This window comes from Alligator mississippiensis, chromosome 1 (genome assembly GCF_030867095.1).
Source record: "Alligator mississippiensis isolate rAllMis1 chromosome 1, rAllMis1, whole genome shotgun sequence".
Classification (NCBI taxonomy): domain Eukaryota; kingdom Metazoa; phylum Chordata; order Crocodylia; family Alligatoridae; genus Alligator; species Alligator mississippiensis.
The window spans coordinates 431,581,364-431,608,359 of NC_081824.1; the positions used below are offsets into that span (position 1 = coordinate 431,581,364).

At 46.6% G+C, this 26,996-nt stretch overlaps 1 protein-coding gene across 6 annotated transcripts in view; it reads right to left on the bottom strand.

The window, feature by feature from the left end:
• Positions 1 to 26,996, bottom strand: part of SGCG (sarcoglycan gamma) — a 296,440-nt gene that overhangs the window by 202,908 nt on the left and 66,536 nt on the right. For 3 of the 6 annotated variants that reach the window (XM_019481960.2, XM_059720479.1, XM_019481961.2), the window contains one exon: positions 5,671 to 5,758. The exons of 2 other annotated variants lie outside the window; for them this stretch is intronic. The gene's annotated coding sequence lies outside the window, so the exon portion shown is untranslated. Of the gene's footprint in view, positions 1 to 3,709; positions 3,799 to 5,670; positions 5,759 to 26,996 lie in introns of those variants that run through there. One more of the 6 variants, XM_059720482.1, reaches the window with a different exon arrangement.

Here is a 26,996-nt window from a genome sequence, read left to right on the forward strand (position 1 = left end):
TTTTTTGGCACTTGTATCTTAGAGCTGATTGTATCAGCTTTAGCTGAAAGAGCCAAAAAGCCCCACTGAAGCTCCTGATCTTTACAGATGCTGCAGAGCTGGGTTGAAGTAATGCACAGCTTCTTCTGGTAAAGCGTGCCTTTTTTATTTATTTTTTTTTAAAGTCTCGGCCATGGCTTGTGAGTGCTGAGACCCATACATTTTTTTTGGTGGGTGGTTGAGCCCCGGAGAACCCACAGAGTCAGTGCCTATGGCTAACACAGACAATGACTTCCATTATAATCTACCTCATACCTGTTAATATCTGTACTTCATAGATGAGAATAGTCTTCCTGAACAGTTTTGATTTTCCACTTATTAAGTTTGTAGTGCTGCTCTCTTTTCTGTTGGCTACCTGATAATTTCCTCTTATATCCTCTGTTTATTTACATATGGAGTTCTACATAAAGCCTTGTTCCATCAGCTACATAACAACGCTGTGTCTGCTTCTTTTGCAGAGATTTGAGAAAGGATACTGTGCTACCTAAAAGCTTGTTTATGTCCCTCCCAAGTATGAAGTGTGTGTGTCTACACAAGACACTTTAGTGCACAGTAAACTAAATTACTGCACAATAAAGCAACACTAAGTAACTGTGCTCATAAACTACTGAGCAGTAAATTAGTCTTCTGCGCAGTGAGCTAGTACCTGTAAAAATAGGTACTAAACTAACTTGGACTTGTGTAGAGGCTGACCAAGAGAAAATTTGCTCCCAGTCAGACACATCACTAGGGGGCCTGGTCCTGGTGCTGCTCAGCTCCTGACTCCCCAAGGAACCAGGAGCTGATTGGTGCGGGGACTGGGTCCCTCTCTGTCGCCCCAGTGCTGTAGGGCTCCTGGCTCCCCACAGGAGTGGGGAGCTGAGCAGCACCGGGACTGGGGAACTCATCCTTTCCCGTACAGCCAGGGCCCAGGCAGGAGCTGTCCCACCAGTGGGGCAGCTAGCAGTGAGCCCCTAGCTGAGCAGGGATTCCCTGCCTAGGTGGGGACTTGCTGCTAGCTGCCTCACCAGTGGGACAGCTCCTGACTGCCCCTAGCTAAGCAGCAATTCCCCACCCAAGTGGGGACTCACTGCTAGCTGCCCCACTGGTGGGACAGCTCCTGCCTGGGCCCTGGCTGTATGGGAAAGGACGAGCTCCCCAGTCCCGGTGCTGCTCAGCTCCCCAACTCCTGTGGGGAGCCAGGAGCCCTACAGCACTGGGGTGGCAGAGAGGGACCCAGTCCCTGTGCCAATCAGCTCCTGGCTTCTGGGGGAGCTGGGAGTTGAGCAGCACCAGGACCAGGCCCCCTAGTGATGTGTCTGACTGGGAGCAAATTTTCTCTTGGTCAGCCTCTACACAAGTCTGGCTGCACAGTATCTACTGTGCAGTTAGTTTAGTACCTATATTAACAGGTACTAGCTCACTGGGAAAGAGCTGTAGGGGGGGACTCTTTCCCAGACCCATGCCCCCATCCATAGATTAGGCATGGGGCTGGAAAGGCAACTGCCCCAGAGGCAGGACAGCTTCCCCCACCCTCCAGAGACCAGGGCCTAACTCTGGTGCCCCCTGCCAGCCCAGGGTTGGCACACAGAAGAGCCTGGAGCTCCCTTTGGCTGCTGTAGGGAGCACAGCACGGATGGAATAGCTCTGCACTGAACTGTTCCCCTCAGGAACAAATTTGCTCTCAACAGCAGCACATGTAGATGCCTTATTCTCCTGCGCAGTAAGGTTTCTGGGTATTATTTGCACATGTAGATATGCCCACTGTGTCCAATAAAAGAATTGCCCACAAAAATCCTTGCCCCTTGCATTTTTACTCTACCATAACTGCTATAACCTCATCCCAATGTTGGCATGATTTTTTTAAAACGGTTGTCAGAGGTCAGGATCTAGAATTCATCTTTCATTCAATCACACCAGTGTACGTTAAATAGGAATACAAACATATAGGTATACATAACATGCTGTGGCATTTTGAACCCAAATAAAATGATATTACTAGAAACTGATGAATGTTTTAGGAAGAAAACTATGAAATGCAACCTAATTTCCACCACTCAATTTTCATCCATGAAATATTTTTCATATTACAGGTGACCCATGCTATTCACAAGGGATACATTACCATGATCCCCGCAAATGGTGAAATCTGCGAATAGGGCACTGCATTTGTGGTGCCCGGGGGGGTTGGGGGAGGTGGGCACAGCTCCAGCGGTGACAGTGGGAGCGCGGCAGCAGTGGTGGGAGCCTGGCAGTGATGGCGGGAACCCGGTGGCAGCAAATGTGGAGCTCCCAAGGATCTCCGGTAAGTGTTTAAAGTGTATTTAAAATGCGGATTTGGCATTTCCGAATATGTGAAACCGCAAATGCTGTACACATGAGGATTTCCTGTATTAGCATTTGCTTGCTCTTTACAAAATAGCTTTCTTGACTGTCTGCAAAGATTAGTAGTAGCTAAAACTGGCAACTGATGCAAATCTGCTTGTGCACCTCTTAAAACATGTATTAAAATGGCACCACATAACCTGATGTAATTCTAAATTAACAGCCTTTTACTTTTAATGTAGGTCATTACTTAGAATTTAACTAAAGTTGTTGGTATTCTAATATCATTTTTGTTTTCTCCCTTATATGATCAGAAGTTATTCATGGTGGTTCCTTTTCACTCCCTACTATCTATTCCCAGGCCCTATGCCATAGGAGGAGAGAGTCACCAGTTAGTTCAAAGTCTTCTGAGTCCTAATAGCCTGTGCACCTGCAGCTCCCAGGTGCTCTTCACTTTTCAGGATCAAACACCAACTTCAGGACACTCAGCAGCAGGCTCCTCAGCATGGAAAATGTATTCTCATGCTCCTGAACAGAATATGACAGTGAAAGATGGACATTAAAACTAGCCCACTGGGGGCAAAAGGTAAGTCGTTAAAAGCTAATACTTGGGAGGTGGACACCAAAAGGTCAAGCAATGGCACCCAAGTCAGTTACTTCCTGAGGCACTGAAAGTCAAATGTGTTTGAGAAGCAACTTATCAGATAATTTTTTCCTTTCATCCAAATAAAAGAGCTTACTATAAACATACACAGGTGCCCCATATGTCTGATAAGCATCCAATTAAATGGACACTGGTTTCAGAAGGTGTCACTTGGTAGATGGGTTCTTGGTTTCACTAAAACAACTAATAACAAAAGAAAGTGGGGGAAAAGGATAATAGTTTACAGAAAAAGTAAGGAACTTAAGGAACCTATTCTGGACTGGATTTAATGTTTAGTCTGTGCTGAGCATGCATTCACACTGTATGCTATGGACACATTCACAGCTAAAAGTAAGAGACTTATTGGAAAATAACTGTAAATGTGAGAGAATATGAAAAAGAAGCTACAAAATTAAGTTATTTGACATTACATAAAGTAATTCATAATGCAACATAGTACTGTTATTTTTACAAGCAAGCAAATGAGACTTTATTGAAATACAGCTATATACAACTTTTTTTTTCAAATTAAAGCATTAATTTTAAGTCTTAAAATAAATTCCAGTGATACAATCTTAAAATAAAATAGTATCAGCTGAAATGTCATGCAGAACAAATAAGAGGAACTGAAAAAAGTTATGACAGGTTTATTGTTGACCATGTGCTCTCTCTTTCTGCATGGTCCGTACATTAAAACACACCAAAAGACCTTTCAGAACTTACCTCGGAAATCTAAATGGATGAAAACTACTGAATTAACTCCAACTCTCTCCTCTCCTACAACAGGCAGTCTAACTTTTCCACCACTTTCAAGCTGGAGTGGAAGATATTTTAGGCCTGGCCAAATATCATTGGAAGAAAATCTGTTCACATGTTGGGCCATATTTTACATTCCACTCCCTTGCATTGCAATACAGACACAGCTAATTTTAATCTGTGACATACACAGTGAAGACTCCAGTTAAAATTATTTAGGCAACAACTCCAACTCATTGCAACAAATTTACTGTGCCAGCTTAAGACATTATCCAATGAATATAATAAAAGGTCAAACTTGCTAGATACAGGAAACCAATTTCCCAGTAATTTTAATTAAAGTTAAGAATATTCCCAAATATGACAAATAAGGTCACAAAGATACTAAAATATTAGCTGTCCATTGCAACTATTGCCAAAATGATTAAAAGATGTTTGTATTGTCTTCTGGATGTAATATAAACATTTCCTGTGAACAACTAATAGCAATCTGTTATGTAAAATCTTAATTTTAATAAATGTTAACATTATTCTGCTTAAAAGTGCTGTGTAATCCATAAGTAATAGAATTATAACAGCAATAAAATAATTAAAATGTGATATGTTAGTATAATTATTTATAATCATCACCATAATAAACATAATTAACCTTACCATAAAGCTAATAGTTTTTCTTTACCCAGGAAACAGAAATACATGCATCCAAAACTTTGCTTTAAACAAAATAAGGGTAAAGGTTCAGGCCCTAAAAATATACACTTAGAGATTAAAAGGATGCTACTTACAGGATACATGTTTCTATGGTGTAATTTTCTCTAGATCTTAAAATATAGAAACAAGGATCCTAGCTTTTACTGCTTGTATTTGGCTGATAATGTAAATATTATCCTTATAAGACTCTATTTTCTTTGATACTTTAGACAAATTCTGTGCTAGTAACCATCTATATTTTTAAAATACATTCAAGCGTGCAAATGAAAGATTTATAGAAGACTAAACCTTTATAAATATTTTCTATGTGAACCATTGCAACCATTAACCGTATGTTTAGACAATTTTATTTCTTAAAGTACTCTCCTTCTATTGGTCTTAACTGTGCATCTTCACTGTGGTCTGCTTTAGACGATGAAACTCCTATCAGATACCCAACAGCTGCAGAACATAAATTTAGGACTGACAGCTCCAGCTAATCACTGGGTTATGAGACACTTACTTCCTTTTATGAGTTCTTTGCCTATTAATCTTTTATCAACTTCTGTATGCACACACTGCAGAAGTTTGTTTCTGCACAGAAAACGAAATTAGCAATAATGACATAAACATATATTTAAATAAAAATCTAACATGTCTAAATAAACTCCTTAATTTACAAAAAAAATAAAATGTATTGTGTTCATTTGCTTGCTATTAAGACCTTGGTTAATTGACATGAATCTTAAACGAGAAAGTAGCCTCTAATTATCTTGATCCTGCTAAATAGCTCTGAAGGATTTGGCATATCCATTGAAACACTAACTATTAATAATTTGAGATTTGGGCCTAACAATTTCTTTCAAATGTGGCTGCCAACACATCGTGAAAAAAACAAAAACCAAAAAAACCCAAACAAACAAGAAATACCACAGATTTCTAAATGACCAACAGGATGAATATGTTCACTTTGCTTTGATATAGATCTTTGTGTTTCTATGTTTGGAGTTGTCCAAATTCTCAGTTTATGAAAGGAATCACAGAACATTGATGCCTGCAGTAGCAAGGGACTAGACTCAATGACTTGGCTGGTTCCTCCTTGTGCTCCTGTGTCTTTTCCACACAAATGTTCAGTTACATTGTTCTGGGTCTAGAACGGCATACCTTTATCTGCTCTGCTACCTATTTAAGATAGCCAAAAAGTCAAAAATAAAAAAGTTAAGAGAATGAATAAATACCTCAATTAATATCCTCAGAAATGTTCAGAAAATGGGACTGGAGCAATCTGAGTTTTAGTGAGTTTGGGATCATCTGAAGGTAGCTGACCTGTTTGAATGCAAGGGAAAAGATGGTATTTAAAAAGTACGGGTACAGAATGAGTTATACCCTTAGGGTACATTTACATAATCCATATCAGAACTGGTGGCGTTCCATATACAGAACAGTAAAGTTATAGAATTAACACAAACAAATAGAACTGGGCTTAGAAGTCTTTTTTTCCCTAAGACTTCATTTCAGTGTAGCTATTTATGGGAAACGAGAAAAGTTTAGTTTACAGTTGGATCTAGAGATTGAAAATCAGAGGCATGACTAGCTTTTACAGTGCCCAGGGCAGGAGAGCTGGAGGTGTGCTGAGCACTGGAGAGTGGTGGCGGCGGCGGCGGTGGTGGCGGCAGCTGGGGGGTGTGCTGAAATGGGCCAGGGCATTCTGGAATCCTTCTAATTAGCACTCAGGGCTGGTGCCATGCTCAGCCACCCCAACCTACACAATTAGATCAAATATGTAATAAAGATTAAATAGATTAAGTTACTCAATATCAAATTTCAAAGGCAGATGTAATTTTTTTACTGTAATCTACAGCGGCTTTCAGCAGAGTTTTCCCAAAAGGCATTACCTTATATGTTGCTTTTCTGCCAGTATCCCTCCACACAAGTGCATGCAGCAGCAGGGAGTCAGTCCCCACCTCTAGCCCCCTGGATGAGCTGCCCATGGATTTGTCCTACTCCCTCAGTCAGGCCCCACAGCTGCACATTTCTGCCCTGGGCACTGCCTTGGCTGGGCAGCAACCCCAGTCCTAGTTACCAATCCTGCCCCACTCCCGTCCTTACTATGGCCATCTCAATTTGCGCCCCCCCAATATACTTACCTGCAGGCATCTGGGGGAGCGGTTCTCCACTGCTGCCTGGCTTTATTGCAGGCCACCGGCATGTGTGCATGTGCACACATACACATGGCATCCTCTGTGTCCCACTCCCCCCGCCCCAAGCAGCCCCTTGAAGGGTGGAACTCTGCTGGCCTACAAGGGGAAACCAGTGGTTTCCTGGGTTTTTCTCCTTTAAAGGAGAAAACCCATGTTTTTCCACAGCAAACAGAAAACTCGGATCCCTGATCATTAAGGAGCTGAGAAAGTCAATCAGCTTAAATAGTAATACACTAGCTGCTGCACTGTGGAGCAGGAATCAAAGCAGGATGCCTGTATCTCAAGCAGACAGTCAGTTTCCCTGCTTAATACACCATCCCAATATTGGGGGCTAATTATGAGGGAAAGGTAATGTATGCAAGGAAATACAGTAATAAATATTTGGAACTCATGATGTGGAGGGTGGCATTTCACCAGGCTCAAAAGAGGACAAATTTACTTAGGATAGGTCCATCAGTGGGTATTAAACACAATAATAGGCCTGCAGCCTCCAAATTAGGACTTTTGAATCTTCTAAATGCTGTAAACTGTAAGGAAAGAAGGGCATGGGACAAGTCAGTCTCAAGAGACACTGCATAAATACTCTTCTCCTTATCCACACTCTGCCACTGTGAGATCATAAGAAAGTAGGGCTTGAAAGGACCTCACCATTTCATTTAGTCCAGCCCCCTGTGCAAGGCAGGATCATTGCTGACTAAACTATTCTGGCCAAGTGCCTGTCTAATCTGCTTTTTAAAAGTTTCCAGGGATGGAGATTATGCAACTTCTCTAGGTTATTAAAATTATTGTTACTCAAAGGTCCTCATCAATCTGGATGTCCAACCAGACAGGTTCGTTCAATTTGCGTTCTATAGGGGTAATGATCTAATTAGGTAATGCTTTGACTAGTGGAAAAGGCAGATTGTAAAGTGATGACAAGGAACAGGACATCAAAAATCTTTTTTTAAATGATCAGGTGTCAGAGGCAATGCATCGGGATGGCATGGGGTGCACATGCCCCTCCAGATTTGTGTATGGGGCAGGGAGGATGTAGGCTGCCCACTGTGGGTCTTGGGGCTCCTTGCCATGATGCCCTCCCCATGGGCCTCTGCAGCTAAGTGGGCATGGTCCAGCACAGGAGGACACAGCAGGGCAGGGAGGCTCAGCACTGCTACCACTGCCAGGACCCCTGTGCCAGCCACACTGTCATGGTGATGTGCCCCCTGCATGCCAGCAGCAGCGGGGGTAGTGTTGCAAAGTTGTGTCCCCTTGCTGCTGCTCAACAGGCAGGGGGTGCTTCACATTGGCAGCTCAGCTGGCAGGAGGGCCTGGCAGTGGTGGCAGCAGTGGCGCAGTCTCGCTATCCTGCTCCACCCTCCTACTTCAGGTCTGCCTGCTGGGCCACAGATGCCCCCAGGGGCGAGGGCAGCAGGGTGAGGAGCCCTGAGCCCCATAGCATGCAGCCTTTATTCCTCCTTCACCCTGCCCACCACAGGCTCCTCTCCAGCTATGCTGCCTGCAGGAGGGGGTGGGGGGAGAGAGAGGCAGGCCAGTCTCCGCACTCTGCTCTGGATGCAGCAGCTGCTGCCTCCGGTGTGCAGCAGCCAGGGCTCAGGTGCTGCTGATCAGCTGTGGCTGGTGCCCATGAAACAGAGAGAGCAGGATACAGCTGCCAGGTCCTGTAGCCCTGGCAGCTGGGGGCCCCCTGTGGCAGTGCTGGAGGGGGCAGGGGACTACAGTTTGGGAGTGAGGGGCACTGGCAGGGACAGGGGGCTGTGGGTCAGGAGTGTGGGGCACAAGCGGGGCTGAGGGGGTAGAAGGCTGTGGATTGGGAGTGAGGGGCACTGGTAGGCCCAGGGGAAGCAGTGGGTGGGTAAGGAGTGAGGGGAAGTAGCAGGGCTGGGAGGGCTGTGGCTTGGCAGTGAGTGGCAATGGCATGGGCAGGGCACTGGCATTTCAGGGTTGCTCAATACCATAAAGCAGCTGAGGGGACAGCTGCAACTGGAACAGCATCCTGCTGCAGCAAAGGGGGCAGGGGGAGCTCTGATTTAAATTGCCTTAAAAGCATAAATATATCAATAAAACATTGTGTTCAACTAATACACACATACACACACACATATATAAATTTTATCGGTGCACCGATAGTATTTTTGGGGCTGATACCGATAGCTGATATTTAAGGAGTCATAACGGCTGATACCAATCCAATTTCTGACACAGCTGCCTCCAGTTGGTAGGGCTGGTGTGGTAGAAGGGGATTTCAAAGACATTAGGGCTGGAAGGGTCCTCAGAAGATCATCGAGTCCAGCCCCCTGCCTGAGGGGCAGGAAGTCAGCAGGGGTCATAGGATCCCAGCAAGATAAACATCCAAATTTCTCTTGAAGGTGTTCAAAATAGGTGCTTGAACCACCTCTGACCGCAGTCTAGTCCAGACCTCGGGGGCTCGAACTGTAGATTCATAGATTAATAGATGTTAGGGTCGGAAGGGACCTCAATAGATCATCGAGTCCGACCCCCTGCATAAGCAGGAAAGAGTGCTGGGTCTAGATGACCCCAGCTAGATACTCATCTAACCTCCTCTTGAAGACCCCCAGGGTAGGGGAGAGCACCACCTCCCTTGGGAGCCCGTTCCAGACCTTGGCCACTCGAACTGTGAAGAAGTTCTTCCTAATGTCCAATCTAAATCTGCTCTCTGCTAACTTGTGGCCATTGTTTCTTGTAACCCCCGGGGGCGCCTTGGTGAATAAATACTCACCAATTCCCTTCTGTTCCCCCGTGATGAACTTATAGGCAGCCACAAGGTCACCTCTCAACCTTCTCTTGCAGAGGCTGAAAAGGTCCAGTTTCTCTAGTCTCTCCTCGTAGGGCAAAGAAGTTCTTCCTTATGTCCATCCTGAAATGGTCCTGAAGGAGTTTGTGACCATTTGACCTTGTCATCCCCTGGGGCGCTCTGGTGAACAGACATTTTCACAGATCCCGGTGAGCACCGCTGATAAACTTATAGGTGGTCACCAGATCACCCCTGAGCCTGCGCATTTCTAGGCTAAAGAGTCACATAGCTCTCAGCCTCTCATCATAAGGTCTGTTTTCCTGACCTCTGATCATGCGCGTGCCTCTTCTCTGGACTCTCTCAAGCTTCTCCACATCCTTTTTGAATTGTGAAGCCCAAAACTGGACGCAGTACTCCAGCTGCGGCCTCACCAGGGCCGAGTACACTGGGAGAATGACGTTCTGGGATTTGCTTGAGAAGCATCTATGGATGCAAGCCAGCATTTTTCTTGCTTTACTAGCCACAGCATCACATTGAAGGCTCATGTACATCTTGTGGTCAATCAGCGAACTTGGCCAGTCCCCTTCTGATACCAATGTCCGCATCATGAATGAAGATATTGAATAGTGTTGGCTCAAGGACAAAGCTTTGAGGGACCCCACTGGTAACAGGGCACCACGGTGATTGGCTTCCATCAACCACCATCCTCTGGGTCTGACCACGGAGTCAATTCCCCAGCCAGCAGATTGTGGTGAAGCCGAGGCCGCAGTTGGCCAGTTTTGCCAAGAGGTGACCATGGGATACCAGATCGAAGGCTTTTTTAAAGTCAAGATATACAACATCAATCTCTTCTCCCTTACCCAGGTGATAGGTCACTTGGTCATAAAAGGAAATAAGATTGGTCAAGCAAGACCTACCCACAACAAACCTGTGCTGGCTATCCCTCAGGATGCTGCCATCGGCCAGTCTGGTCAGATTGGCCTCTTTGATAATCTTTTCTGAGACCTTCCCCAGAATAGAGGTCGGGCTGATGGGCCTGTAGTTTGCCGGATCCACTTTCCTCCTTTTCTTGAAGATAGGCACCACATTGGCCTTCTTCCAGTCTTCAGGCACTTCACCAGAGCACCAGGAGTTCTCAAAGATCCGTGCCAGGGGCTGAGCTATGATGCCCGCCAGCTCCTTGAGTACCCTGGAGTGTAAACTGTCAGGGCTGGCTGACTTGAAGGTGTCCAGCCTCTCAAGGTGTTCTTTCACAAGGTCAGCATTGATGGAAGGTAAAGAATCATCCTCACCCAGGCGTTCCTGTCCTGTAATGGGCAGGGGCGCCCCGTTGGACCGGTGAAAAACCAATGCAGAATACCCATTTAGCAAGTTGGCTTTTTCCTGGGCATCGGTTGTCAGTTGTCCCATCTGGTTTAGTAGGGGTCCAGTGTTGCCCTTGCTTTTTCTCCGGCTTCCCACATATCTAAAAAAGGACTTTTTATTGTCTTTGATACTTGTAGCTAGTTGGAGTTCAGTCACAGCCTTGGCTTTCTTGTTTTGCTCCCTGCAGGTCCAGACCAATGCAGAATATTCCTCTTTGGAGGTGGATCCAGTCCTCCATTCTTTGTAGGTCTTTCTTTTTAGATCCAGGAGGTCCACTAGTTCCCTGCAGAGCCAAGGGGATGCTGTGCCCTTTTGCTGCCTTTCCTCTGAGATGGGATAGACTCAGATTGTGCATCCAGGATCGCTCCCTTGAGGAGCAATCACTCATCCTGAACTCCCCTCCCTTTTGGTTCATGATCCCTTAGGGCCTCTCCAGAAGCCTCCTGAGAAGTCAAGGACTTCTGTATTGCTGACTGACTTGCCAGCTTTACGGTGGATGGTAAAGTTGATTAGCTCATGGTCACTGTCACCCAGCTTCCCTTCGATCGTTAGGTCGCTGATTAGGTCGTCCCCCGTAGCCAGTACCAGGTCAAGCAGCACTTTAACTCTCGTCAGCTGCCGACTTTTTGCATTAGGTAGAGCTCATCCACACACAAGAGAAAGCTTTGCGACCACTCTGAGTTGGCTGAGCACTCTTCCCACGAGATGTCTGGGTAGTTGAAGTCTCCCATGACAACCATGCACCAGGAACGCGCAGCTTCAGTCAGTTCCCTGGTGAACTACTAGTCAAGCTCTTGATCCTGGGTAGGAGGTCTGTAATAGACTCCTACCATTGTGTTCCCTGTGCTGTGTTCCCCACGAATTTTAACCCACAGGGTCTCCAATTGTTCACCCTGGGCACCAGTGTCAGCTTGCAGGGACATGTAGCTTTCCTTGACATAGACAGCTATACCTCCACCCCTTTTGTCCACTTGATCTTTCCTGTACAGGGTATAGCCATCTATACCTGTAATCCAGTCATGGGTGGAGTCCGACCAGGTCTCCGTTATCCCTATGACGTCGTAATTAGGTGCGTTGAGCAGGAGGACAAGTTCCTTCTGTTTATTCCTGAGGCTCCTGGCATTTGTGTACAGGCAGGCAAGTGTCCCTTTAGGGGCCATTGTCTTGCCCACAGTTCATTCCAGGGCTGGGGCAGGGGTCGGTTCCCTTAAATGCCTTGACCTGCTGGCTTTGCAAGGGTTGCTCAGTGGGCCAGCAGTGGTGGTAGTCCCCCCATCTCCCAGCGGGCTTAGTTTAAAGACAGGTGGAGCAGGTCAGCCAGTCTGGCTGAGAAGAGCCTCCTCCGCAGCAGAGAGAGGTGGAGACCATCCCTTCCCAGCAGCTCACTGCCTCTCTCACCAAAAAGCGGAATGTGGTCATGGAAACCAAAGCCTTCTCAATGACACCAGTGCTGCAGTCTTTGGTTTACTACCACCATCCTCCTCTGTTTGCGTGGCCTGTTTGCAATGCTCTGGTTGCGTGGCTCCCTGGGGTTCTCTGGGTTCGGGGCACAACAAGCTTCTACCTGTGTATCTCACTTTGGAGCCATGGACAAGCTGTGGCTAAGCTGTCAGTGAGCCCTTTTTAAACTGTGTGCATGTGCAGAAGGGCTCACCGATGGGGCTGCACTGCTCTAGGGGCCAGGGGGTACCTGCCCCATGGAAAAAGGGGACAGGTGAGTGCTCCCCCTCCCCCTGTCTCACGCGCTGGGTGGGACTGGTTGCATGGCTCCCTGGGGCCTGGGCAAAGTAGGAGCTGGGGGCTGGGTGTGTGTCCCTCCTTGGCTCACACTCAGCTGCCCCACAGCTGTCTGTGGTTGGGGTCCCTCCCTCCCTGCCATGGAGGTCCAGGTTGGGGTCCCACTGTGGGGTCCTGGGGGTCCCTAGTTTCGACAGGGGCGCAACAGGCTTCCGCTTGTGCGTCTCGCTCCAGAACCGGGACAAAACTGCCAGCGATGGGGTTGGGAAAGGGCGGGGGGGGGCAGATCAACACCCTTCCCCAGTGATGGAAAGAGGAGGGGCAGGCACTGCCCAGGTGGGGCACAGGGGCTGCTTGCACCCTGGAAGGGCACAGGGGGCATGTGCCCCCTGGATCGGCATGGGGTGGGGTTGGTCTCAGAGTGATTCATAGATTCATAGATGTTAGGGTAGGAAGGGACATCAACAGATCATCGAGTCCAACCCCCTGCATAAGCAGGAAAGAGTGCTGGGTCTAGATGACCCCAGCCAGATACTCATCTAACCTCCTCTTGAAGACCCCCGGGGTAGGGGAGAGCACCACCTCCCTTGGGAGCCCGTTCCAGACCTTGGCCACTCCAACTGTGAAGAAGTTTTTCCTGATGTCCAATCTAAATCTGCTCTCTGCTAGCTTGTGGCCATTGTTTCTTGTAACCCCAGGGGGCGCCTTGGTGAATAAATACTCACCAATTCCCTTCTGTTCCCCCGTGATGAACTTAAAGGCAGCCACAAGGTCGCCTCTCAACCTTCTCTTGTGGAGGCTGAAAAGGTCCAGTTTCTCTAGTCTCTCCTCGTAGGGCTTGGTCTGCAGGCCCTTGACCATACGAGTTGCCCTTCTCTGGACCCTCTCCAGGTTATCCGCATCCTTCTTGAAGTGTGGCGCCCAGAATTGCACGCAGTACTCCAACTGCGGTCTGACCAGCGCCCTATAGAGGGGAAGTATCACCTCCCTGGACCTATTCATCATGCATCTGCTGATGCACGATAAAGTGCCATTGGCTTTTCTAATGGCTTTGTCACACTGCCGGCTCATGTTCATCTTGGAGTCCACTAGGACTCCAAGATCCCTTTCCACCTCTGTGCCACCCAGCAGGTCATTCCCTAGGCTGTAGGTGTGCTGGACATTTTTCCTCCCTAGGTGCAGCACTTTGCATTTCTCCTTGTTGAACTGCATCCTGTTGTTTTCTGCCCACTTGTCCAACCTATCCAGGTCTGCCTGCAGTTGTTCCCTGCCCTCCGGCGTGTCCACTTCTCCCCATAGCTTTGTGTCATCTGCAAACTTGGACAGAGTACATTTGACTCCCTCGTCCAAGTCATTAATGAAGACATTAAAGAGTATCGGTCCAAGGACCGAGCACTGTGGGACCCCACTGCCCACACCCTTCCAGGTTGAGACCGACCCATCCACCACAACTCTTTGGGTGCGACCCTCTAGCCAATTCGCCACCCATCGGACTGTGTAGTCATCCACATCACAGCCTCTTAACTTGTTCACCAGTATGGGGTGGGATACCGTATCGAAGGCCTTCCTGAAGTCTAAGTATACGACATCCACCCCTCCTCCTGTGTCCAGGCGTTTCGTTACCTGGTCATAGAAGGAGACTAGATTGGTCAGGCACGATCTGCCTGCCACAAACCCGTGCTGGTTTCCCCTCAGCATAATTTGCCCTGCCGGGCTCTCACAAATGTGACCCTTGATAATTTTTTCAAAGACTTTACCAAGGATGGAGGTGAGACTGACTGGCCTATAGTTGCCCAGGTCCTCCTTCCTCCCCTTCTTGAAAATGGGGACCACATTAGCCCTTTTCCAGTCCTCTGGGACTTGGCCCGTGTGCCACGAGCGTTCGAATATTCCCGCCAGTGGCTCTGCAATGATGTCGGCCAGTGCCTTCAGCACCCTTGGATGGAGCTCATCCGGGCTTGCCGACTTAAAGGCATCCAGTTCTTCCAAGTGACTCTGCACCACCTCAGGATCTATGTATGGAAGTCTGGCACCTTGCTGCTGTCTCTCTACAACCCCAGTGAGAGACCTGTTGTGCCCCTCACTTAGGAACACTGAGACAAAGAACTCGTTGAGGAGTTCAGCCTTGTCCCCCCTGTCTGTCACCAATTGTTTCTGCCTATTTAGCAGGGGTCCTATTCCTCCCTGGGCCTTCCTTTTACTCCCAATATATCTAAAAAACAATTTCTTGTTGTCTTTTACTTGGGTTGCCATCCTCAGCTCCATGGTAGCTTTGGCCCGCCTAACTGCCTCCCTACAAGCACGAGCAGAGGAGGTATATTCATCTTTAGTGATCTCACCCTGTTTCCACTTTTTATGTGCTCTCCTTTTGGCCCTTAGGCTGCCCTGGATTTCTCTGGTCAGCCATGGAAGCCTCCTGGCCCCTTTCCCTTTTTTGCCTCGCTCGGGGATCGTCTTGCTTTGTGCCCGAAGGATAGTTTCCTTAAGGCACAGCCACCCTTCTTGGGCTCCCATCCCTTCAAAACTCCTACTCTGCAGTGCGTCCTTGACTAATCACCTGAGGTCATTGAGATCAGCTTTCCTAAAGTCTAGCACTTTCACCCTACTAGTTACCTTACCCACTCGACGTCTTATGCTGGATTCTATTATTAGGTGATCACTGTCTCCCAAATGGCTACCGTGGGTGCAGGCAGCACTGGAAGGATGCTGCATACTACCCAAATATCACCGCTGCTCTGCTCCGAGCGCCACCATCACCAGCCGTTTGGCACTGCTCTGGCTCAGTGCCCCACATCCACCAACACGCTGGGAAGGGCTGGGCTGGCAGCTGGCAATGGTAGCACTGGGAGCGGAGCAGTGGCAAAATTTGGGGTGGATGCAGCATCCTCCCAGCATGGCCAGCATCCGCCCCAAGCCCAGCCCCCACTGAGAAGAGCCCTGTCCAGTCCCAGCTGCAGCCCACCCTGTCCCGCCCCAAGCAGATCCGGGGGGCACATGACCCCCCACCCCGGTCCTCCCGGGGTGCAAGCAGTGGTGGGAGCCGTCTCCCCCATGCACCCACCCTGCCCGAGCAGTGCCTGCCCCTGCCCCCTCCCTCACTGTGGGGGGCATTGATCTGCTCCTCCCCCACACCCCTTCCTGCCCAGCTCCCCTTCTACCACACCAGACCAATCAGCTGGAGGCAGCTTTCCTCGCTGCCCACTTTGCTCCTCGCTCCCTGAGTGCTGTGCTGCAGCTGCACACAGCAGAAGCATTTACTGGCCAAATTATTGGCCCCATCGGGCTGATATCCTATACAGCACATTTTTTTATATTGGTCCTGATCCGATATCGGACTGATGTATTGGTGCACCTGTAAAATATATATTTCATTTTAATCATGGAAATACACAGATTTTCTGAGTTTTAGTCAAAACATTTGGGACTTTTAGACAGAGAAAACCAGGATCCCTGCTAATGACTCATTGTTCTTTATTCCGAAGGTGTTAAGTATCATTTCTCTTTTTAATAGTCTTGATTAGGGTTGTGTGAAACAGAACGGGTTTTTTTTTCACTTCCACTTCCCCGTTTCAAAGGGACAATTTTCAGTTTTTCATTTCGTTTTGTTTCAAAGCACTATTCCATTTAATTTTGTCGAAATTGTTTTGCTGTTTCGACCCATTTCGATGTTTCTCCCATATGCTATAATGGGGAATCATGAAAATGCCTATAACTATGTCATTTGGGATGGTAGCCCCTTCCAAGGGCATGAAGCCTGTCAAGTTTCAAGGAGATAGGTGCAGGGCTTCCTTGAAAACTGCACTGCAAACTGCTGACAAGGAAAACTCATATCACTTGCTGGCAGCAGCAGCATGCTGTTATCCTGTGCATAGATCTGGGGACCTGCACCCCCCAGAAGGGTGGCAGGGCTGTGCCAGAATCCTCCCAGACTCCTCCCAGGGGGCATGGGACCCTAGATCTGCCCACGTGATGACAGCAGGCTGCCAATGCTGGCTAGGCCAGTGGCAGCACCAGTCTTCCTGGTGCTCGGCACAGGCTGCACCCAATGCCAGTCCCAGCTGGCAGCAGCAGCCTGGTGTCATCCCTCACACAAAACCAGAGGCCTGCACACCCCGGAAGGAGTCTGGCACAGGCCTGCAGCCCTCCTAGGTGGCATGGGCCCCTGGATCTGCCCACGGGATGACAGCAAGCTGCTGCTGCCAGCTGGGACTGGTGCTGGGCACAGTCTGTGCCAAGTGCCAGGAAGCCGGGTGCTGCTGCTGGCCCAACCAGGCAATGGCAGCCAGCTGATATCTGTGTGCAGATCCAGGGACCTGTGCTGCAACAAGCCCAGCTTTGAAACTCAAAACATTTTGAAACTTTCAAAACGTTTCAAGCGCCTTCCTTTTGTTTTGAAGCTGTTTCAGAGCCTTTTGTTTTGTTTTGATTTCACTGTTTCGAGCTTGAAATGTGTTGAAACAGCTTCAAAACTAAACACCCATCAAAATTTCCCACAGCCCTAGTCTTGATGTGTCTCTAATAAAGCTTACTTTCCTTAGGGCAATTCTATTGTCTGACAGCTGCTCCTTATCTCTCTACTGTTATTTCACAGGCTTGGAGACTCTTCTGCTCTTTTCAAAATCATAGATCCACTTGTGGAGACCAGTGTAAAGAAGCAGCTAGGATTTCAGCTTCAGTTAAGCAGGAAAAGGAAGGTAGGTCAGCTAAAAAATAAGTTCTGTCCATGTTCTATGCAGCCATAATTTTGGAAAAATGTTTTTCTTTATACGGCCTTTTAAAACAAAATGAGTATGAGGGTGTGCTGTAGGCCTGTGCGAAGTGACTAGTATTCACTTTGGATTCTGATTCAGCCAATTCGGGGGACAGCGATTCATAGATTCATAGATTCATAGATGTTAGGGTCGGAAGGGACCTCAATAGATCATCAAGTCCGACCCCCTGCATAGGCAGGAAAGAGTGCTGGGTCTAGATGACCCCAGCTAGATGCTTATCTAACCTCCTCTTGAAGACCCCCAGGGTAGGGGAGAGCACCACCTCCCTTGGGAGCCTGTTCCAGACCTTGGCCACTCGAACTGTGAAGAAGTTCTTCCTAATGTCCAGTCTAAATCTGCTCTCTGCTAGCTTGTGGCCATTGTTTCTTGTAACCCCCAGGGGCGCCTTGGTGAATAAATCCTCACCAATAAATCCTCCTCATTCGATTTGGTGATTCAAATCACTGACCTGAATCGATTCAACCAAATCTGATTCAGAGATTCGGTTGCTGCCGAATCGGCCGAATCTCCAAATCACACAGACCGCATCCCCTGCCTGCTCTCCCAGCCCCATCAGTGGCTGCCCCACCCAGCCCCAGTTCCCAGCACTTGGAGAAAAAATAAGCCCCTACTCATCAGCTGCTGACTGGCTGGGAGGCAATCCCTGCTGCCCCCCACTGTCCAACATTGCATGGGGGGGGGTCTGCCACGAGCCCCCTGAGTTCCCTCACTATCACAGCCCCCCCCCCCCCCCAGCTGCCCTGCCTGGCCCAGCTCCCAGCCCTTTAAAAACAAAAATAACCGAAAAAACCCGACCTCACCAGTTCCTCACTAGTTCTGTCACAAGTCAGAGGTGTCCACACAAAGTGTGTCTTACCATTCCAGGTGGAATGATCACTTTTCAAGTGTTCAAGTGCTGCAGCCCCAACACCAGGGAGTGGTATTAACACTAAACTTCATGTGTCATTTTCTTGTTCATCTACTCTATTTTACAAGATTCTTCTGCAGTTCTTCAGTCCTCTGCAAATGTGGCCAACTCACTATATGAAAAGCACAGGCTTCCACATAGTTCTGCAGGGATATCTTCACTTACTTCCCTTCATTGTGAGAACTATTTATACCCAACTCTGCTTTCTTTCAGAATCACAGATTTATTGAAAAGTAGGGCTGAGAGCACGTTTGACTAAACCATCCTAGTCAAGTGTCAGTCTAACCTGCTCTAAAAAATTCCAAGGATGGTGATATCAGGTAGCCTGTTCCAATGCTTAACCACCTTCATAGTGAGAATGTTCTTTAGCTAATTACTGTCTTGTGAATGCTTCTAATGCCAAGACAAAAGTGACTAAGTAATGCTAATTATATCACTCCTTTGAGCACTACTGCTTTAAAAAAGTTATAGAACAGGGGTCAGCAGCCTTTTGCTAGTGCAGGCCAGAGCTTATGACCCAGCCATTACTGCAGACTGGAAGTTTCTGTCCCTGCCTGACTCTGAGCAACTTGTTGCTAAATTCCCAGTCCCTCTGCAGTGAAGATAAACTAAGATACTGGGAGAAGCTGACTCCATAGCTGAAGAAAAGACTACAAAGCAGAGGGGTGGCATGGCACAGTGAAGAGTAAGTGATCCCCTATGCCAAATCATACCTCTGCATATCAGACTAGACCCTTTCATTTGCCAGAATGGGCCTGAAGGCCATAGGTTGCCCACCCCTGGTATAGAATCTTTTTCAAAAATGCTACCTTGAAAATCCTCTTCTACAAGTTAGCTATCCCAGACCACCTTTATTCTGGGTATGTCCTTTAAAGATACAGGATACTTTATTTTCATAATTAAGTATGAATTTTATCCAGAACAAATCTATTCAACTACTGAACCACTTTGATGACTGATGTATCAATCAACTAATCTATGCAGATAATCGAAGGCACTGAATAAAATGGAAGTTCTGATTAAAAATAGGTACTATCATGTAGATTTTTTTTTGGTTTAGCTGATTGTAGTTTAAGATTAAGAGAGCAAGATATTATAGTGACAATATTCTTGACCTCTGGTAAAATTGCACATACCTTAAAAGGTGAAATTCACATGTAAATATGTATCTAAGTCAACTGGTACAAGGAATAAAAAGGACAATTACAACAAAGATTAGTTTGACATTGTCTGCTCAATATAAAATTTTAATTTTGGAAACAATGAGCCATTTAAAGTCCTGTTCTAGGCTTGCCCATCCTGTTTTATGAAACTCAGAAGAGAACATACACATTGATCAAATGGTTTCAATTTGATTTTCCCAGCCTTGCAATTAATGCAAGGGCAGACTTTTATTAGGTTGCGGAGCCATTCTGTTTTTCCTGCTTTCTGACTTTCCATTTGTCCATATCAATTCCCTGTATACCTGGATATACAGTGGAGATAAAAAAGTTAATGTAACAGAGAGCCAGAAGGCTCCTGTTATTTGAGGAGGAAAGAGAAGTAGGAGGAGCTAATTACAAGTTAAATAGCCAAACAGGGAGTAAAGCAGAGTCCAAGAGGGCATATTGCAGGGCTAGTTATATAGTCCAGCACAGTGAGGTCTGAGAGGGGAGAGAAGACACTATAGCAGCTACACAGCACCAGTAAACTACCCTGAGGTGAAGTCAGCAAGCCTAATTAGAAAGCAACTGTGGGTAGCTGGGGAGGTCATCTGACTGGAAAGGGGCAGGACGTGGGAGATATAAGCCAGACCTGACCCAGGGCAGGCAGGCAGGCCCTGGAGGCCACTGGGAAAAGAGCTCTAGAGACAGAGAGATAGTGGAGAGTGCCAATTGCTGGGTGACTGACTCAGATTCTGCTTGGCCGATGATGTTACATAAGAGCTGAGGACTAGCAGGGTACTAAAACCTAGTAGGGGTTAACATACAGCCTGTCGGTTAAGAGTTCAGTTATGGCCAGGGGCCTTATGGTTTTAGTTTGAGTTTTTTTAACTGGTGGTTTGGGTTTCATAGAATCATAGATTAAAAGGGGCTGGAAAAGACCTTGAAAGATCATCAGGTGGTCCAGCCCCCCTGCACTAGGCAGGAATGACAACTGGGGTCAGGTCACCCCAGCGAGGTGACCATCCAGTTTCCTTTTGAAGATTTTCAGGTTAGGTGATTGTACCACCTCTGGAGGGAGTTTAGTCCACAGTCTGGACACCTTAAGTGTGAAGACATTCTTCCTAGCATTAAGCCTTGAAATGGTCTTCCAGGAGTTTGTGGCCATTACTCCTGGTTTTCCCCAAGGTTGCCCTGGTGAGCAGTTGTTTCCTGAGCCCTTGATGTATTCCCCTGATACAGCAGTAAGCTGCTGCCAAGTCCCCTCCCAGCCTTCTCTTTTTTTAAGGCTGAGAAGGCGCAAGTCCCTCAGCCTTTCCTCATATGGGTTGCCTTGCAAGTCTCTGATCATACAGGTGACTCTTCTCTGGACTCTCTCAAGCTTTTCCATGTCCTTGTTGAAATGCAGTGCACAGAACAAGATGCAGTACTCCAACTGCAGTCTCACCAATGCCAAGTAAAGTGGAAGAATTACATCCTTGGTTTTGCTTGAGATGCATCGGTTGATGCATGTCAGAGTATTGTTTGCTCTGCTGGTTACAACATTGCGTCGACAGCTCATGTTCATACTATGGTCTATTATTACCCCGAGGTCCCTTTCAGTCATGGTGCTAGTCAGTATGGTGCCACCAAGCCTGTAAGTATGTTGGGGATTGTTCATCCCCAGATGGAGTACTTTATACTTCTCCATGTTGAACTTCATCTGGTTCCAATCTGCCCAACTTGCCAGCCTGTCTAGGTCTGTCTGTATTTGCAACCTATTTTCAAGAGTGATTATGCTCCCCCATAACTTGGTGTCATGTGCGAAGTTGGCCAGTGAGCTCATCACCCCGACATCCAAATCATTGATTAAGATGTTGAAAAGCATTGGACCAACCACGAACCCCTGATGGACACTGTAGGCTATTTCCCCTCGGTGCTCACCTGCCACGACTTTGAAGATGGGAAAAAATGGTTAGATGTTAATCCCTGAGGGGGATGAAGCACCAGAGATCACACAGGACTTAGTTAACAAGGCATGAAGTTTTATTATGCATTGGCTACAGTTGCTGCCTGGAGCCAAGTAACCCCAGTGGGGTAGACGGCGGCGAAGACATGGTGATTGAGGAGAGTAGGGAAGATACTGCTCAGCAGGGTGGCGGCATCGCTGCTTCCTTGTTAAGTGATTATTCCCTTGTATTTAGCACTGGTGAGGCTACATCTGGAGTACTATGTTCAGTTTTGGGCCCCCCACTACAGAAAGGCTGTGGACAAATTGGAGAGAATTCAGCAGAGGGCAACAAAAATGGTGAGGGGACTGAGGGACATGACTTATGAGAAAAGACTGAGGGAACTGGTCTAATTTAGTTTAGAGAAGAGGAGACTGAGAGGGGATTTAATAGCAGCCTTCAACTACCTGATGGAGGGTTCGAAAGAGGATGGAGCTAGACTGTTCTCAGTGGTGGCAGATGATAGAACAAGGAGTCATGGTCTCAAGTTGCAGCAGGGGAAGTTTAGATTAGATATTAGGAAGAATTTACACTACAACAGATTACCCAGAGAAGTTGTGGAATCTCTATCATTGGAGGTTTTTAAGACCTGGCTAGACAAAGCTTTGGCTGGGATGATCTAGTTGGGAATGGTCCTGCCTTGAGCAGGGGAGTTGGATTAGATGAACTCCTGAGGTTCGTTCCAACCCTAATTTTCTATGATTTTATGAAAATTGTAAACCTAGCACTCCTGTTTTTCAAGTCTCAATATAAAAGCAAATGGGCATTCAGAGAAACTGAAAGAAAGACAACTAGACCAAAACTGCCAAAAGGACACTCCTATTTTTCCATAGCACATTACTAATCTGTGGAATTCACTGTCACAGAATATCGTTGAGAACAGTATATTTGTAGGTTACAAAAATAGTTAAATGAATACTAATAAATACTGTTAAGCATTAGATAAAAGTTTAAAAAATATAAACTCCATATTTTTGGAGAAGAACTATCCATTAATTAATTATTTTTAAATAAAACCCAAATGAGTAGGTTTATACAATAATTGTACAGTGAAAAGGACTTCTGAAGTACTTGATACTGGCCAGTCAGAGAAAGTAGTCTAATCCAGCAATTCTTATGTTTTTATGATTGATGGGAGGGGAGCAACAGCCCATTTTCAGATGGATGTATACCCTGCTCTCCCTCACCAATCAGAAAAAGACAGTCTGCTATGTAGGATAAAAAAGGTCCAAATGATATTGTTCCTCCAAATTCCAAATAGAACAAGCCTTCTAGTAGCTGTAACAGAGACAACCCTGCCCCCCCCCCCCCCCCCCCACACACACACACACTTTTGATACACAAAGTTAAAAAGAAATGGTAGGAAAATTTGGGCGGAGTTTTTTTAAGGATGTTAAGGTGTTTATTTTGGCTTCTGATCTAATCATCTTGGATAAACAAAGCTTTAGCAGTGAAAATTTATGATACAAATACAAGAAAAGCTCTAACAGAGGCTCATTATTTTTTCAATTATGCTCAATGCACTTTACATAGACTTCTGTGTACCACAGTGCCCTCTACTGGGATCATTTATTCAAGAATAGGAAAAAGGAGTTGTTCATCAAGGGTAAGCTACACACTTCCTTTTTTCATTTTTTTTTACTCCAGTTGTTCTTCACCTCTGGCCCACAGGCCTAACTCAGCCTATGGGGATGCCCATAGCTCTGCAAATTTGGGGCAGGGGAGTAGTAGTAGCATTAACTGCCATGGCTTCCAGAGCTGCGGCAATTAATGCTGACACCACTCCCTCAATATCAAATTTCTGGACATATGAGGCGCTCCATGGACCATATGATTTAGCCCAAGCAAAGTCAGTCTGTGGCTGGATCCAGCATGTAGGGCTGAGCCAGCGCATGGGGCTGGAATACACCTAGATGTGATACTTGGAGCCACTCCATGGCCAAATCCAATATATGGAGTCAGGCTGGGCATGGGATTGCTCCAAGGCCAGATCAAAGTCACAGACTGATCTCATGTGCAAATCCCATGTTGGATCTACCCAGTGAATTGGCCCTTGCCCCTCCTCTGGTCCTAGGGCCTGGTTGAGTACAACCGTCTTACATAGTTGATGGCACGCAAAAGTAGCTAACTTAACATAGAATCATAAACAAATAGAAAATTAGGGTTGGAAAGGACCTCAGGAGGTCATCTAGTCCAACCCCCTGCTCAAAGCAGAACCATCCCCAAGTAGATCATTCTACCCTGGGCTTTTTTGGGCCTTAAAAACCACCAAGAGGTCTACCACCTCTCTAGGTAACCGGTTCCAGTGCTTCACCACTCCCTTGTGAGAAAGATTTTACTAGTATCCAACCTAAACCTTACTTGCTGCAACTTGAAACCACTGGTCCTTGTTCCGTCATCTGCCACCACTGAAAACAGTCTAGTTTCATCCTGTTTGGAACCACCCTTCAGGTGGTTAAAGGGTGCTATCAAATCCCCTTTGAGTTTTCTCTTTTCCAAATTAAATAAACCCAGTTTCCTCAGCTTCTCCTCACAAGTCATGTGCCTCAGCACTCAAACTTTTTTTGTAGCTCTCTGCCAGACTCTCTTTCAACTTGTCCACATCCTTTCTAAAGTGAGGGGCCTTAAATTGGACACAGCACTTCCATATGTGGCCTCATAGTGCAGAACAGAGGGGAATAATTAATTTCCTCAATCTGTTTGCAAAGCTCCTACTACTGCAGCCTTAGCCTTCTTGGCAACAAGGGCACATTGCAGACTCATATCCAGCTTATTGTCCACTGTAACCCCCAGGTCCTTTTCTGCAGAGCTGCTGCGCAGCCAGTCAGCCCCCAGCCTGTACTCGTGCATGGGATTGTTCCATTCAAGGACTTTGCACTTGTCCTTGTTGAAACTTGTGAGGTTTCTTTTGGCCCAGTTCTCCAATTTGCCTAGGTCACTCTGAATCCTAGCTTTACCCTCCAGCATATCTACTACTCCCCCCAGCTTGGTGTCATCTGCAGACTGTAGCAGAGCATGGGACTGTTCCCTCCTAACCACGGGACTTTGCACTTGTCTTCGTTGAAGCTCATGAGATTTCTTTTGGCCCAATCCTCCAATTTGTCTAGGTCACTTGGAATCCTAGCCCTACCATCCAGTGCATCCACTACCCCCCAGCTTGGTGTCATCCACAAACTTGAAGAAGATATAATCCTGGGGCGGGCAATTATTTTGGGCGGAGGGCCGCATGGGTAGCCATACCCCTTGACAGGTGCCCTGCCCTGGTGTTCCTCATTTGCTATTCTTCCTGCACATTGGGATGGTTTGTCCTGCACCCTCAGTACAGTCTCTTTAAAATAAAACCAAAACACAATATAAAGTAATTTTGATTCTTTGTGATATTTTATCCATGTGCTTTCAGTTTTTGGTGTGCGCATACTTGACATAGATTAAATCAAATTCTTATGTCAACAGCATCCACTTGATCCTTGCCTAAACCTTAGACATTCTCATAGATAACTCATTTTAAACTATCTCACTAACAGTAAGATGTATAATGATTCTTTCTTCTTCAAATGACTGTTCACAAAAATTTCACTCTTGAGGATTTATAAGCATTGTCAATTTGCTTGGAGGGGGATAATAGGACTTCTACTTAAACAATGATGGTATGACATTCCTACCAAAAGGTCACTGGATTATGAAAACTCTGCCAAAGGATGACGTGCTGAAAAGAAGCTGCCCTAGCTCCATGAGGTTGCCCTACACATTTCAGAAATAGTGGTATTCCTCTAACAGGAAAAAGGGGTTGCTTGAATTCTGCTTGAAGCTCTAACATGGCCAAGCAAATCAAACTTATGTTGCTTGTAACATTTTTTTTACAAGTGGAGACCCTTTTTGATAATCTCCAAGGCTACTTTCTAATGGTATCACAAAAAGCTTGAACATTTCAGGACTATTCCTGGATTATTTTGTCCTGTCCAAGTGTAACAACTGCTGCTGGACTTGCAGCAGGGCTAAAGATACCTATAAAGGCAAAGCGGGAAAGACTGTAGGCACAGTTGTTTTGTAAAAGCATATGCATGTTTTTGATTGGTTCCTGAGGCAGGCAAGGGGAGAGAGCTCAGCCCTGGGACCACCAGGCTCAGAAAGGAGAGGGGTCTGAAGGGAGGGGGCCCTGGACCACGGAGCTCAGGCAAGAACCACGCTGCAGCTGGTGGTGGCTGTTGACCGTGAATGAAAGCTGCAGTTACAGATGGGGAGAAGACAGACCTGGCATCCTTTTCTCTCTCTGAGGTACAGGGACTGGTGTACAGGAAAAGGGTCATAAGGGGGACTTGCGTAGGAGAACAGGTGTCAGTCTGGGAAGGCTCTGGGGAGAGTTTGCTGAGAAAACAGCCTGGGCCTGTATGGGTGATAAACCAAAGGTTGTTCCAGTTATCAGCACAAGGGGCTGCATTTGGGAATTGGGGAAAGGTGCTTTTGCGAAGTGGGGACAGTGTGTGTTTCTTTTGCAGATACAACAGACAGCTGGACCAAAGGAAAGCTTCTCTTCCCAGTGCAGGCTCTATCAGAGGGCAGAATGGCACCTTCTTTCCGAAGCAAGCCCCCCCTGCACCAAGAATGGTACTATGTTGTTAATGTAAAGGAGAGCTGATGTTTTGGTTAACCCTGTGCACTCCTGCTGAAATTCACTTGAGTTTCAAGGTTTAAGCTGGGGAGTTGTACTGAGGGTGTTCTTTATTCAATTGATATAAAGTGTTCTTAGTTCATTGATACCCTGGCTTTGACCATTATATTATTGATATCCTGTTTTGATATTAACCTCATTCATATGTTGACTGCTTTGTAAATGATAAATTAAATAGTTAGACTGTATGTACTCCAGTGTGTGTGGAAACCACAAGAAAGCACTCAACAGCAAGATGGCCCCAGCCTTAGGGGCTGGAGGTTGACCGAGGCTATTTGACACCCCAGGACCTCAAATCTGGACATGGCTGCAGCTAGCACTGTGACTAGGTTTATACATGTATTACAACAATGCCCTTTCTACATCAAGTGTAGCTCGGTGATGCTGAGAAGAAAGACCGGAAGATGAATAAATTGATATGAAACTGAAATATCTTTGGGTCAGTACCTGGGATAAGGCCTAAGCAGAGAAGCAGCATGCAAAAAAGGTGTCCAGGGCAGACCTCTCATTTCCCCATGAGGCTACAGGCAGAGTAGCAGTAAGCATGCCCCCCCCCAGCTTGTCTCTCACCGACTGAGTCCTCAATTTACATCTTCATTGACTGCCTTTCTTGCATGCATACCAGCCTCTGGCTTCTTTACTATTTATTCCATCCAAGAAGAGCACACACAAACTGCATGCGCTTCCTTAGCCTGACGAAGGGTATTTAAACCCTAAAGCTTGCTAAGTATTTGAGTTGGTCTAATAAAAGATATCAGATTTAGCCAAAGAACCTTGTCTGCCAGGAATACTTACAAGAATTTTAACAGGCTACTTTTTAAATAACATGTCCTGACATTTTTTCCTTTTCCTTTTTGTATTTTATTTCCATTGGAATTGGGATACAGAATATCTGTTTATGCAAATCTGGCAGCATATTAAAGCTGTGACTACCATTCTAGCCAATGTGGCAAATCAGTGCCTACATTTGGGGCAACCAAAAGGTTGAGGTAGTAGGATTAACCACTCCAGTTACTCGTCCCTCTATGTTG